At 43.3% G+C, this 13,260-nt stretch overlaps 1 long non-coding RNA gene across 1 annotated transcript; it reads right to left on the bottom strand.

The window, feature by feature from the left end:
- Positions 1-9,723: 9,723 nt before the first annotated feature.
- LOC128572006 (uncharacterized) lies at positions 9,724-11,859 on the bottom strand. Its single transcript, XR_008376021.1, has 3 exons — positions 11,734-11,859; positions 11,263-11,519; positions 9,724-10,293 (listed from the first exon to the last, which is right to left on the bottom strand). It is a non-coding gene; the product is annotated as an uncharacterized LOC128572006 (long non-coding RNA).
- Positions 11,860-13,260: the final 1,401 nt, after the last annotated feature.

The raw sequence follows: 13,260 nt of genomic DNA, 5'->3' as shown, positions 1-13,260 counted from the left end.
TGCTAAGTTCTCTCTCGTAAATGGCTGTCTTCATTAGCTTACTTGAAAAGTCCAACCTCCAATCCATTTGGGTCAATGCGATATTAGGTGAGAATGTGATTCCTCAGGAACCATTTGGGCTTAGCAGAAAGCTACACTTGACGGAGACAGTCCTTAAACCCAGTAATAAACACAAATCGTGACTTAGCTTTGGTGTCACGGGATATGTTCTAGAAAAGCAGGCTACGTGTTGCACGGATGGTGACACTACCTCCAATTACTGGATTAGTAAATGATCGGTCAGATGGAGAATATATTCCTTACATCCAAAGACATAAAAAATGGCATAAACAAGGAAATTAAAACAATAACACAAAAGGCGTCAAAGATAAGAAGCTGTGTTTACCATCTACTCAAAATTTTGTATAACACAAATTAAAAACAATATAACCTACTTTTTGACGATTAAACAAACTTTTCCACCCATAGATTCAAACCGTTAACAAAAAGAGAAAAGATAATTGCCCCCCCACTTAGCTTCCCAGGATTTTGTCCCTTAAAATGGGGATGATTTCTTGAGATTCTCTCATGATTACTTTGGAAGCTACTGTGAGTTTATGAGGGCTTTTAGCTTCTAATGCAGCTCCAAATGTCAATCTCTCTACTACTGAAGGACAATTAGGCAAGCCTTGTAATTGTATTGTCACTTATTAATTTCAAGCTCCAATGTCATAAATTATGTGCTTTAATTAATACTGTGTCAATGGCAATCTGTAACTCTGAATGCATACGGAGGTTAACAAGAATACATAATTAAAAGAAAACAGTGAATAAGGGCACGGATGAACAGTTTATAAAATTAGGCAAGAGAACAAGTGCTTTGTCAGCATGTAAGCCCCAGGATTAAACAAAAAAAGGACAGCAGGATTAATAAACGAGAGCTGAAAAACAGAAACCATAGAGAAAGATAGAAAATGAATTCATAAATAAATGAAGGAACAGACACAGCAAAGCATTCTAAACCACACGGCTCCAAACATGGAACATATTTGCTGATAGATTTTCAGTAAACTGAGTTGGTTAAACCCCTCTCCGTTCTGAGTTCTCAGTGTTGGAGACCTGCAGGTGTCACTTCCCTCACCTGCCTTCGTGAACACAGCACACTGAAGTGGCGAGGCCTCCAGTGCTGCCTGGGAAGGGGCCGCTGCACACATTCCCCATAAAGACGCCAGAGACAAGATGTTTCCAGCACAGAAGTAAGTAACTGGGCTGCTGTTGGGTTTTTTTTCTACCTCACTATAGTTGTTTTATTAAAACTAAGGTGAGAAGTCTGTGTAGAAATGAATTCAGGGTTCCCAGAAAGCCGATGCCTGGTCCCATCCATCGGTCTGACAGATGTGTGATGAAGGATGCCAAAGCCAGATGACGATTCATCAGCAGAGCCCAGGACAGAAGTTCAGGGCCAGGTGACAGAGCAGCAGAGCCCAGGACGGGGTCCAGGGTTCACTCTGATCACAAGGCTAAAGTAATCTTAAGCTACCTAAGGTGGCAAGTTACACGGTTAGAGATAGAGTCAGAAACAGAATTCTCACAGAAAATTGTTCAGTGCAAGCTGAGGGTGCCAGGGATGCTGAGGGTGCCGGGGACACTGACTTAGAAGAGGCTGCCCCTGGGCAGGGAGGTGCCTTAGGAACAAGCTCTCAGTGAGCGTGGGTGTTGCAAGGACAATGCCACGATCTTAGGGGTAGACCAAGGTCACAGAAACACCTGGCAGCAGTGACCTTTGGAGTTGGCGGGGGCTGTGGGGCGGAGCATCGGGCATGCAGTGCGTTTCACTGGGGCACCAGGAATAGTGTGGAGTAGCACTGGGTTTTACCTTCTTCTGGTGCTGGAGCGCCTGGCTGTACGGTTCTGCATTCATTGTTGTGGAAACATCTCCACCTGACAAAATTATTTTCTGGATAGTTTTGTCTTCACTATAATGAGCCCACTGTCATTCCAATGTGAGTTGTAAAGGCACATTAAGTGATCCCTTGCACTTGAAATATTTTTTATGCTAATTAAATATGCAAATTTCCATTATACAATGGACTCAAAACGGGTGCATTTAGTTTGATTTTCTACTCCAGTTATATCAAAAAACGACTGCAATGTGCTGTTTCCTAAGTTAGTGACCAGGGAAGTCATGTTATCTTCTGGTTTCAAGATCCTATCCTGACAAATGGGGCCACCAAATAACTCACAGGACATGGCTGAGATTAAAGGAGCTTTATCTCTCTATGTCTACACTGCACCTCTTTCCATCTGCGTCTCACCACATCCGTGTCCAGACCCTCCCTGCGTCTCTCTGTCTACACTGCACCTCTCTCCATCTGCGTCTCACCCCGTCCGTGTCCAGACCCTCCCTGCGTCTCACTCTGTCTACACTGCACCTCTCTCCATCTGCGTCTCACCACGTCCGTGTCCAGACCCTCCCTGCGTCTCTCTCTGTCTACACTGCATCTCTCTCCATCTGCGTCTCACCCCGTCCGTGTCCAGACCCTCCCTGCGTCTCTCTGTCTACACTGCACCTCTCTCCATCTGCGTCTCACCCCGTCCGTGTCCAGACCCTCCCTGCGTCTCTCTCTGTCTACACTGCACCTCTCTCCATCTGCGTCTCACCACGTCCGTGTCCAGACCCTCCCTGCGTCTCTCTCTGTCTACACTGCACCTCTCTCCATCTGCGTCTCACCACGTCCGTGTCCAGACCCTCCCTGCGTCTCTCTCTGTCTACACTGCACCTCTCTCCATCTGCGTCTCACCACGTCCGTGTCCAGACCCTCCCTGCGTCTCTCTCTGTCTACACTGCACCTCTCTCCATCGGCGTCTCACCACGTCCGTGTCCAGACCCTCCCTGCTTCTCTCTCTGTCTACACTGCACCTCTCTCCATCGGCGTCTCACCACGTCCGTGTCCAGACCCTCCCTGCGTCTCTCTCTGTCTACACTGCACCTCTCTCCATCTGCGTCTCACCACGTCCGTGTCCAGACCCTGCCTCCGTCTCTCTGTGTATCTCTGTTTGAATTTCTCTGACCTACTAAGCCAGGCATCACCGTCATATCTGCTAAGGTTGGGAAATGGTGTACAAAATATACAGCACCATCTCATACTTTCTTTGACTCCTGGGTATGACACCATAGTAGAAACCTGGTTAGTCTGAGCACGGCCAAGTTTTATCATCCTTAGTATGGTTTATTTTCTGTAGAATCTGGTCCTGCCACGTACAAATATCTTGTATAAATTGACCAAAAGTCCTTGAGTCTCAGTGTCCTAAAAATCAATCTTATAGTGATAAAAAAAAAATAAGATATTATTGAAAACAAAGACAAACCCAAACCCCTGGTATAAGCACATAGCTGTTAAGCCATGTATCCATTTCTAGGTTTGGTGGGTTTTTTTGTTTTGTTTTTTTTCTTCTTCTTCTTTTTTTTTTTTTTTATTGTTGGGGATTCATTGAGGGTACAATAAGCCATATTACACTGATTGCATTTGTTAGGTAAAGTCCCTCTTGCAATCATGTCCTGCCCCCAGAAGGTGTGGCACACACCACGGCCCCACCCCCGCCTCCTTCCCTCTCTCTGCTTTTCCTTCCCCGCCATGACCTTAATTGTCGTTAATTATCCTCATATCAAAATTGAGTACATAGGATTCGTGGTGTTTTTTGGATGTCACTTGACGACCTCTCCAGCCCCTATGCCTCCTGGGTTATGTGAGCCTCTTCCCTCTCTGAGTAGAAGCAAGCTCTCAGAATGACGGGGGGCCCCAGGACTCAAACCTACAGGTTCTGTGTTTCACTTGTCAAGTCCCATCACCTGGTCTATTTTCAGGAGGAAGAGTCTGAGAAAGGATTTTCTATGCACATTTTCCAGTTTAAGAACTAAGCCTGAGCTATGGCAGCCTAGAAACCCAGGTCCGTTCTCCACCTTTACTGCAGGGGACTTGTGGGAGGAAAGACGGTATTATCCACTTGCCTCTATTAGACTCGGTTTAGACGAGGTCGGCTCAGCTTATCACACGAGGCTTCTCGCTCTTCCTTTCCTTGCACGACGACGGCCTCCGCAGGGCTGTCCTCTGGCAGACAGTCTCCTGGGTGCTTCGTGACCCCTCCCCCCCACCATTTGATGAATGCGTTATTTCTCAATTGTTGGCACAGCATTAGAACAAAATTCACTATAAACAAATTAAACTGTAAGAAATACAAGTTTTCTTTAATCTTTTATGCAATGTCAGTTTTTTGCTGTACATCTTCTCCTGTGAGGAAAAACAATTCAAAGACTAAATTCAGAAATGCTTTCTTAGGTACAGCTATTGTTTCGTGGTAGACCGTTAAGTACCCCCTGTATTAGCCAGAGGAGTTTTGGATTTGATGCATAATAGTGAGACACTAAAGATAACACAGACAAGTGTCAGAGTAATTACTATTGTTTTTTAGCATATTCCATACATGACAGGGGCAGGTGAGAGTCTGGAGCTACGGTGGCATTAAGGCAGGGGAAGGACGTGTCTCCTGTCAGTCAAGGACAAGAACCGCACCTGTGACCCACCCCTTCTCACGGACTTTACCCCCACTTCTCCCCACCTCGGGAGAGTCTCCACCCTGAGTCTCTCAGTTTCCCTTCTCCTGCGTGTATTACTCCCCTTATAAAGCAGTGTTAATGCTGCTGCAAGTATGCCTAAACAATGTTACTCAGCTTCGCTTGTTCCTGTGTCACTGTCCCTCAACAAATACTGGTGATAAAATGTAACCTTTTAAATTTATCACCTCTAAAGTCACTTGCACATTCGTTAGGAAGAGAGGAACCTACTAGGGCAGCCATGCTACAAGTGCCCCTCGGATGTGAGTGGCCCAGTGACAGCCCCTCAGGACTCCAGACACCAGCCTGGTAAGTCTGAGGGCACAGCCATCAGAGCCGCACAAAGCCTTTCCAACAGAGGCGGGTACAGGAATCCTTCAAGGCCCACGGCACGCTGTTCTCTGAAAGGCTCTCTCTAATGCATCACTGTCATATTTGTGATTCTGTCACAGAGAAATTTTATTGCCATTTATTTTTCCTATGAGCCATAAAAAGAAACCATTCGCCTGTAACTACAGGCTCCCTTCAATAAACCTTCATTGTCCTTTTTTGATGGGAGGAATGGGTGAATTAGATACATCCAATTCTAACATTTACTGGAAAAGATGAATTATATTTATTCTACAACAAGTAATAATGGATAACCCATGTACAATAAAAAAAAAAAAATCCAGGCCGGATAGCAAGTGGTGGAGATTTGCTATCTTTCAATATACCTCTTAAGTGGTAATAGGATAACCCCTTAACATGTTGGGAGCCTATCAAGCTGCCCCTCAGACTTGACCCTGGGGTGAGCCGGGAAAGGCAGCCCTGCTCACAGCAATTCAGCTCCCGTGCCAGCCAATAATGAAGTGACCTGAAATAATATAAAACCCTGGGCTGCTGTTTGATGATTTTTGTCTGGGATAAGAGCAGAGATCCTGATTCAGAGTCACAGTTCATTTCATTTTTCACTCCTGATGAGATCTCAGCTGTTATCTGATAAAATTGAACAACTATTACTGAGCTCTGCTGAGTAAAGCCCCTTGACTGCTCTTAACAGAAATCCTATACACTCCACTCTGTCAGCAGTTTTGAATTCATCGTCGCAACAAGATGATAGGAATAATCTTACCAACTGAGATTGACAGTTCATTTCAGAAATCAATATTTACAATTTACTTCTTTCAAAGTTCATTCGAGAGAAGATTCCATATTATCCCTCTCCAAATAAGCTGATCATATCTCAGTCGTCCCTGGAATGAGTTTTCCCAAAATGTGAATTTTTGGTAAAAATCAATGTCAGCATTGTGCACTTTAATCTCGCCTATGATGACAGTAAATCTTTATCTTTTTATGGGTAAACGCCAGTGGCTGCTGACACCATTTCCTCTCAGAACAAAGCTTGGTCCGTGTGGACTGTGGTAGATACATGGAGCTCTAATGTGGCTGGACATGTTTCAGTGGGGTCATTAATCAGACCCGCTGACAGCCCCTGCCAGACAGGCTGCTGCCACGGCAGGCTGGGGCGCAGCACGTGTGCATGAGCCAGGCGTGTGTTCAAATATGGAATGCTCCGGTGTGCACGTGTGTGCAGCTGTAACTCACATGCTTAGAAATAATGCAAGGTGTATTTGCACAGGCAGAGATTTCACCTAGACATAGTAGCTGTGCTCGGATACCTTGTAGATCTGAAGGCAACTCTGGGCCACTTTGTGCAACTGTGTTCAAAGCCATGAGCTGCGTCGCGTGTGATTTAATGAAAACCAGAATGTAATGATGCCAACGCAATCACTCTGTCTATAAATGTTCATTCATGTGTATTATTTTTGTTTGCTGAACAGAATAGCTGCCACAAAGGACTTAAAATAAGTAGGGGCATAGTCACAAGAAACTGAAATATTATGTTGCTGCTGCAAGGAATAATGTCCTTGTTCTATCTAAACGGCCATAAAAGGGATAAATTAATGAATTTAGGTTCTGTTGAACCAGTTTTCCTAAACAAGATGAGATAGCAAACAAAAAGAAAGGTAACATACTCACACTAATGTATGAGATCCAGTCCAGCCAGGGAATGAGGAATAGCACAATAATGGCTAGACAATTTCAAGGGGAGAGACTGAGTTGTCTTTAGATTTGGTAAGTGGTAAATACGGTGGCTTCAGAGAGTGACAGCAAAGTGCCTGCATTAGGTGTAGACTGATTTGTGCTTCTTGAGAGTCTGGGAGATTGAGTATAAGAGTTAAGGTGCTAAGTTCTTTGTAAAAACTGTGCATTTTTTGTTATGGGATTGCAAAGAATCAAGGCAATTTTTTTGAAATGTAGAGTTGAGGTAGGATGCAGTAAGCTCCTATCACCTGTATGCATCTGAGATACACTTCAGCATTGTGAATGGAGAATTAAAATAGTCGTTGAATTTTAAATGAAGACCACTAATGTATGCTAGCTACATAATTACATTAATGTAATAAGTTAATTGCTTGTGCATGTATCTAAAGCTGCTTAGGTATGAATATGTCCTTGTTATTCACTAAATGAAATATAATATTAATGCTAATAATTGTAAATTATTTTCACATAACCCTTAGTTTGCTGATGCAATATTACTTCTGGAAGCAGTTATAACAAAAAAATACACTGCATATTTTGTCTAAGTGTAAGATTTCCAGCTGAATCATACAAATTGTAAATAATCACTCCTAGTATACAGATAGGGAGTATATTAAATATTATGAAACCATCAAGGCATAGATTTAAGTATGTATTGTCTTTACATGATTGTACTTTCCAATAATTATTAAATCCAAATTCTAGTCGAGCTAAGACCACCTTTGGGCACTGAGCACCCCAAATTGTGTGTGGTAACTGCTGGTTTCGAGGCCTTCACCGGCTCAGCCACACAGGTGCAGGCCCTGCCCTGGCGATGCCACCCCATCGCCTCGTGAGATGTTACATATTGTACCTTTTTAAAACATTTAAAAAAATGTTGCTTCCCTGAGAGTGGAAAAAAAATAGCTCTTCTTTTCCCCCAGAGAAGCATGTTGTCCTAAAGCATTCTACTTATATGTGCGTCTGCTGAGGAAAGAGAGTGAAATTCGGCCTGTCTGGAGATTGAAATCCATTTGGTTTCCTCGATCTTCTAACTTCTTCTCCTGGAAGGTTATATTTCTAATTGAAGCTTACTGGAGAGAAGCATGTATCTAATTTATAGACCGAGGCACATCGTCCTCTAAACTATCGATTCCTACCAGTTGTTAATGATCGCTTAAAAATAATCACAACTCCTTCTTGCTCAGATATATAATTTAATTTTAACAAAATTTAACCTCTAACATATATTCCTTTCAGAAGTCGTAAAGGATTAATGGTGCAGTCTTTCTGTCTCTCTCCCCCAGTCCCGCTTTCTGGTTTGGTGTTCTACTGACAAGGTGGAATCTTTCTGTCCCCCCAGCTTTCAAGGGGGTCAGGGCATGAGCTGTCTCGACTCAGGCGTGGTACAGAGACAACAGTGTAGCTTCTGCAGTGAGTTGTTGGGCTATCACTCTGCACATAATATTTCTTCAACATAGACCTGGACAACACCTTAAGGCTTGAGTAATTTTAAATGGCATTAAATAATAGCAAAGTCTGAGGAGCAAAGGTAGATTACTGAGTAAGAAAAAGCATCCCCGCTGTTAGGAATTTAGTCCTAGTCCACAGAGCCCTGGGACTGCCTCTCTGTTCTTCCCACACACATCTTTCTGCAACCTAGAACCCAGGGGTGTTGGCCACTGTGCCACTGGGCCAAGTTTCCGAGAGAACTGCAGTCTAAAATCCCCAGGGGATCTTTGGAAAGAATGAATGATATTTCTGAATGTTCCCTGGGGGTGGGGGCAGCAGAGGACTCCACGCTATTGCAAAACTGCGATAAACTGGGCCAACGTGATTGTAATATTATGCGTTTATGTGCTTGATAAGCACAGGGCACATGCTCAGGAAAAGTCAGGACGCTCTGTTCAAATCTCTCAGTGCACAGAGAATGGCGAGAGATGGAGGCCGCCCCTGGAGGAAAGTGTGTAGATTCTAAGCTCCACGGAAAGCTGCAGGGAGTTCCATATGTGACTGGTAGGGGCAGTACCCACACCCACCTTACAGCGTTCAGCACTTACCAGGGGCCTCCGGGGCTCCCTATGATGACAACTTATAATTAATCAATCAAATCAGTAATTCATAACAACTTTCCTTTGTGCACATCAAGCCCATGTGTGCAACCCGCTGTGTCCTCTCACAGCCCCGGGCTGGGTCCGCAGGTCCCTCAAGCACAGCGTGCCTATTAACTTTCCAACGCAATTTTGTGTTGTCGGTGTTCCCACTAGGACTTCGCCTCCAAAGCCGAAGTCCTCAGCAAGTCCAGGTGAGTCTGCACCAAAGGGAAAGTTGATGTTGATGGAGGCGAAATAATTAAGTGTTGGGGAGAGGCTGGGTGCCGTCCCCCTCCTGGGTGCAGTGGTCTCAGTCTCCCAGGGCATCTGTGCAGGTGCAGTGGGGGATGCAGCGTGAGAGAGGCAGCAGCTCCAGCAAAGTGTCAGTTGTCAGAAAGCAGGATAGTGGGTTAATTACGGAAACAGAAAAGTGGTTACTGGTTTGAACATCAAAATCAGAGTAACATTCCTTTAGCCTAGCATGGATGCAGCATTAGGCGGGTATTAACCGTTAATACTGCTTTTGAAACTTCTTCTATCTCCTGTCTAAACTGTCATATGAGGTTGTTTTTATGTTTGTGTGAATTAAAAGAAAGAGCACAATATTTTCTGTAACTTATTATGCTAGTACAGGGTATTGTGACATGTTGTTATCACAGTATCACCCTGTGTTATCCTCACCACGTGTGAGTCACAGGATGGTTATTATTCACGCACACACAGAGGTCCTCAGGGACCTGAGTTAGGTAGAAAGCAACCAAAAACATTCTCAGGAACGTATCTTTATAACTTGGGGACCCCTTGCACTTCAATTAAAAATGAAAAGTTACTTTGTGCCATATTCACAAACATGTCCATAATTCATATTTTCAAGATGAATGTTAAAATATTTAATTCCTATATAAAAACTCATGCAAATGAGCAGATAGCAAGTATCAGTAAAATGACAAAATAGGAACCGAGACCCTCACACTGACAGTCTTAACAGAAATTGTTTTTATTAAACTCACCACCCCATTACACGAGGGGAGTGGAGGAAAGAGACCTGTACATGATAAAACAATTTTATTGATCATGAGAAAATTAGCTACCAGTGTGTTCAAATGTAGCATCTCTCCGCTAAGCCCCCCATAATAAAATGATGGAGTTAAAGTTCAGTGGAAAACAGGAACTTCATAGTCTTATTCAAGAGCAGTAGTTTTCAGCCTTTTTTTTTTTCTTATAGCAGACTTGAACCTGTAGTTAAACTTTCACACTTAAATTATGTTGCTAAAAGAAGAGTATAAGAAAGAACATATTGTGCTTTGAAATTTCTTCAAAAATAATTCAAATTAATGACCTTTAAAATTTTTCAAGGCACACATAAGATCCTCTCCCAGCATACCGGTGTGCTGCAGCTCACCAGTTGAAAATCACTGTTCTGCATGAGGCCACCACATCACGTGCACCTGTAGTCCCAGCTACTCCGGAGGCCAAGGTGGAAAGTACTGCATGAGGCCAGGAGTTTGGGATCATCCTGGGCAACATAGGGAGACCTCATCTCTGGAATAAAAAAAATACAGTGATGCCCTTGATGTTCAGAGACATTCCTGATGAGAGAAGTGTTTATTCAATCGTTAATAAATGAATGGGTCAATTTTGGAACTCCACATGCATAAATCTCATTTCATTTAGTGTCATATACATCATGGGCCTATTTGGTATTTTATTTGCATAATGAGTGGCAGTTAGGAATTGTATGACACATAAACACGACCAGATCCAAGGCAGCACCAGCACTCACATGGACTCCACTCGGACCTTCTTCTCCCCAGCCCGTTAGTCCCAAGAGTCCCAGGAACAATAACCATGGCCTCACATTCTCACCCGCTGAAGAGACGGCAAAGCCCTCACACAAAATTCTTGTTTATAAAAGGAAAGGATGAGAAATGCTTATGTTTATAGTAACAGCAAACTATGAAGCCCCTAATACAAGGAGAGGCCATGTACCAGGACCACGTGGAGTTATAGCCACAGCTGCACGGGGGTCACACAGTCTTACCAGGAGGGAAACTTCCTCTGTGGAATTACTAATCAGGGAGCAGTCTCAAGAGTGAGAACACCAAAATATGATAATTTTGTCAGATTGAAAACAGTAGCTAGTAATTTCATATACATCCCTAAATTATTGACTGGTTTAAATGATAATTACACTATAATTCCTAATTAGAATTTATGCATCATGCAAAATTTAAGGATCATAGTATACAATTTTCTATGTATAAATGGATCTATATAGGTACATTGCACAATTAAAAATTAGCAATAATTAGGGCTATTGATAGGAAAAATATCTGAAATTGGCAAATTTATGATTTTCTTTCTTCTTTCCCATTGGCTCTGAAGTAAATTGATTTTATAAAAAAGGAATACATTTTCCACTAATTCTACAGAATATTTGAAGGTGAAAACATTTACATTTCTAATCCTTGGTGTTTTCACCATAGAAACAGGATGAGAGACATAACTTACGTCTGCTGATGACTCCAAAAGTCCAGACAGTGGGGAGTCTGCCAGTAGAGGCCCCCTCTGCTTCCTGCAGGCTGAGCTGATGGCGCTCAGCAGCAACTGGAGGGTCCGTCCCCAAGACCCCACGCGTGCTGTGCCTTGCTTCCTTCCCAGGTGGGCCTCTCCACGGGAAGACTAGGCTGCCTCCCAGCAGGGGAACCAGGTGTCTGGAGGACGTGTCCTCAGAGAATCAGGCCGAAGCTGTAGAACCTTTTAGGGCTCTAGAAAAATGACATTTGAGAGTCTGATTTATTATACCTACAAAGCACAACTCTCAATTTATATGGACATCAAAAGCATTGTTTTACTTAGTTCAGAGCTTTCTAAAGAAATGCACAATTTTAAAAAAATTATGTTCTATGGGTATTTCTAGGAGATAATTTGTCCATCCCTGTTGCCACTTTTTAAGGCTTTTGAAATTGTGTCTGCACACACCTGCGAGCTCTTCGCCCTTCAGCAGGCCCCAAAGGGGTTGGCAATCTCTCCTGATAGTCATGGGTCCAAATAAAAACTGCACCTTCAAAAGGAAACAATATAATTCTCATCCATATCGACACAAATATGCACATCATCTAAAAATAATGAAGTGGTCAACATTGCAAGTGGTGCTTTTATACTTTGCTTTCTATAGTGTTTATTTTTATAGTTTTGAACACTGGATTAAGTATCAGTAGAACTATTTCTGGTTCCAGATCCATTTCCACCTATTCACAGCCTGAAATAAGTGATAATCCCATTCGGAAACTGTCTTCATCTGTAAAATTAGCAGTTGGAATATGTGACCTCAAGTAGCTTCTCCAGGCCCAGGATGTTCTGACAAAGTGTGAGATGACAAATCCCTCCCCGCTCGCTGTAACTGAGGCATTACGGGCTCAGGCGCAGATGCGTATCTGTGAGTCACTTACAGCACCAAGATCCACCACCTTACGATGACAACCTTCAGATTCGTGTGGCCCCAGCTCTTATGCTAGCTTATTTAGCTGACTTTACTTGGAATTTGTTGACATTCACTATTTACAGTGTCAACAGATTTACAGGAACCCAGGGTGCACTGCCAGCAGAAAGGTAGGACGTACTGTGTTGATTACAGCTCACCCCAAGTTTGGAAATACATATCATCATATACTACCCCCAATTCATACACAAAATGATAACATCCTCTCTATAATCAAGACGAGAAAGTGTTAGGGGGAAACGGCTCTCATCCCTTGGTGTCTCAAGGGCATCTGCTGGAAGCCCAGAGGGGATCAGATGGTATGTGTGTGGCTGAGAGGGGAGTGTAGCAGGCTCACGTGAACCTGCGGCCCAGTAGGAATAAAGGCACGTTAGAACCAGAAGCAAAGTGCATATCAGAGAGTCTTCATGCCTCTGTGCAGTACTAAAACCAAGGTGCACATGCTGTAACGGTATGAAGTTTTAGAGTAAAAGGGCAACAACAAACAAAATGCGAAAGCAGGCATTCTGTCCAACCCTAAAAATTAGAACTATAATTCATTTGATAGTTTTAATGATTTACTGATGAAACTTGCCTGGTAATTCTGATGAGAATGATGAGGTTCAGGTGTAAATACGAAAACACGTTCCTCTCCTCCATTATAACCATGAATACTGTCTAGGAAAGGGTCTGAATCCAGACCGCACAGCAGAGGCCTCTGAACGGGTATTGTCTCAGCTTCATCGTAGAGAGGTCAGGTTAGGTTGTGAGAGCAAAAGGAAATATCCTTTGCGTTGCCAGCATGGTCCTGAGTACAATGAACCAGAAAGCAAACCGATAAAGGTCAAGCCTGTCATTCACTAAGTGTCCGAAAGGGAAATTTTGATTTTTCTTAAATAAAAGGTAATTTGACCCATCATGGCTGAATGTTACATCAGAAGATGCCCCACTTTGCCCTGATGTAAACACAATAGCGCTTCAAGGAACATTGTCCAAGAAAGCCCTCGGGTCTCGGTGAATATATTGAT

Source organism: Nycticebus coucang, chromosome 19, assembly GCF_027406575.1.
Source record: "Nycticebus coucang isolate mNycCou1 chromosome 19, mNycCou1.pri, whole genome shotgun sequence".
NCBI classification, from domain to species: domain Eukaryota; kingdom Metazoa; phylum Chordata; class Mammalia; order Primates; family Lorisidae; genus Nycticebus; species Nycticebus coucang.
This window is presented reverse-complemented; position numbering and strand designations above follow the sequence as displayed.